Here is a 2,210-nt window from a genome sequence, read left to right as displayed (position 1 = left end):
TGTATTAAGATTTCTTCCCGTCCCATTCAGTTCATGGATGGGGTATCGGAAGAATGAACTGGTTATACGCGTCCGTACAAAATTTAGTTGTACAATATCTAATGGATGTACACATATGGAAATTAGGAATATTCATAGTTTTGCCGTGAAAGGTGTTTCTTGAAGTTTTCTAACAAGACACGCAGCGTCTTTCTTGGACTGTCTGCCAGATTTTTCATCATTTCTGTTACCTTTTCTCGACAATGGAGCAAGTATGTGACCGCCAGCACTGCCCTTCCGTATGTACTGAAATGATAATTAAATCAACACCCTAAGCTGTCGACAGACGTTGATATACATCGAGGGGGACAGTTGAAAATGTGTGCCCCGACCGGGACTCGAACCCGGGATCTCCTGCTTACAGGGCAGACGCCCTATGCATCTGAGCCACCGAGGGCACAGAGGACACCGCGACTGCAGGGATTTATCCCTTGCACGCTCTCCGTGAGACCCACATTCCCAACTTAATGTCCACACACTACATTCGTAGTGTCCCTGCCCATTACACTCATTACTGGCGGCAGACAATCTTACCGAGCCCCGTAAGAGTTCGGGCAATGTGTGTGAATCCAGCACAGAAGAAGACGGTCAATGGCCGGTTAGCCTTAACTATATGAAAATGGTATCTATTCTTTCGGACTTGTCCAAAAGAACAGCTACCATCTCCGTATATTGCTTATATACGTTCTGAGATCCTTGTTAGCTTGGCCTGATGTGGGTCCCATACACTTGAGCGGAATCTAAATGAGGGCATATAACTGAATTCTGGGTGACGTCGTAAGTACAAAAGCTGCTGTTTCCCAGTATCCTACCAGTTTACATACGACTGTACCTATGTTGTCGTTCCACTTCAAATTCTTACACTTTACAATTCCCAAGTATACGAGGGTGATCAAATAGTAATGGGAATTTTTTTAATTTTGGGGGCTTTATACATCCGATTTTCAATTTTTTTATGTCTTTGGTACACGTGATCCTGAAAGTTTGCTTGTTTTGAATATTTAATTTATTGTTGTCAGTAGAAATGGTTATAATAGTTCTCGAGTTCTCGGTGAATTTTTACTTTCGAAAAAGATATGTCAAAGAATTTTCATTAAATTTTGCTTCAAAAATGGAATAAAGTGCGGCACCGCGTTTGAAATATTGACTGGTTTTTTTGGCGAATCTACTGTAAGAAGATAAGAGTTTATGAGTGGTATAAACGTTTCACACTGATTTGGTAAAATGTTGAAGACAGCGACTGCCCTGGGCGCCATAGAACATCAATTACTGACGACGATGTGGGAGAAATAAAGAAAATATTTCTGCAAAATGGCCGAATCACCACCAGAGAGGTTGCAGATGATGTCGGCATATCCTTAGCCTCATACGAAGCAATTCCCTCGGATGATTTCGGCATGAAAGTGTAGCAGCGAAGTTTATTCCGAAACTGTTGAACTTCGACGAAAAATGACGTAGCGTAGATATCGCTCAGGAATTGCTGCATGAAGTCGACATCGATCCATAACCTCTGAAGAAGGTTAGAACAGGTGATGAAACATGAGTATAAGGTTATAACAGGTGATGAAACACGAGTATACGGGTATGACGTGGAAACCAAGGCCTTGCCATCCCAATGGAAACTGACTGAAGTGCGAAGACCGAAAAAAAATTTGACAAATTTAATCACGTGTGAAGGTTAGGATAATGCTCCTGCTCACACCTCAATGCTTGTTCGTGATTTTTTGACAAAAAACAAAACCGTTTTGTTGCATCAGCCTCCGTATTCGCCAGACACAGTCTCCTGCGACTTCTTGCTACTCCCGAGACTGAACAGAACCATGAAAGGACGTCGTTCCGGCACCACTCATGAGAAAACAGAGTCGCTGAAGTAGCTGAACACCATATCGAAAAGTGAGTTCCGGAAGTGCTTCCAAGATTGGAGAAAGCGCTGACACAGTGTGTTATATCTGAGGGGGACTGCGTTAAAGGGAACAAAGTTGATGATGATGAATAAATAATGATTCTTTAAGAAAAACTGAAATTCTCGTTACTTTTTGATCACAACTGGTATGGTCGGCCGCGGTGGCAGAGCGACTGCTACGGTCGCAGGTTCGAATCCTGCCTTGGGTGTGGATGTGTATGATGTCCTTAGGTTAGTTAGGTTTAAGTAGTTCTAAGTTCTAGGGGGC

General features: G+C 42.8%; 1 non-coding gene across 1 annotated transcript; it reads right to left on the bottom strand.

The window, feature by feature from the left end:
* Nucleotides 1-362: 362 nt before the first annotated feature.
* On the bottom strand, nt 363-437 carry Trnat-ugu (transfer RNA threonine (anticodon UGU)). The gene has a single exon. It is a non-coding gene; the product is annotated as a tRNA-Thr (tRNA).
* Between the last annotated feature and the right edge of the window lie 1,773 nt (nt 438-2,210).

This window comes from Schistocerca cancellata, chromosome 6, assembly GCF_023864275.1.
Source record: "Schistocerca cancellata isolate TAMUIC-IGC-003103 chromosome 6, iqSchCanc2.1, whole genome shotgun sequence".
NCBI lineage: Eukaryota > Metazoa > Arthropoda > Insecta > Orthoptera > Acrididae > Schistocerca > Schistocerca cancellata.
This window is presented reverse-complemented; position numbering and strand designations above follow the sequence as displayed.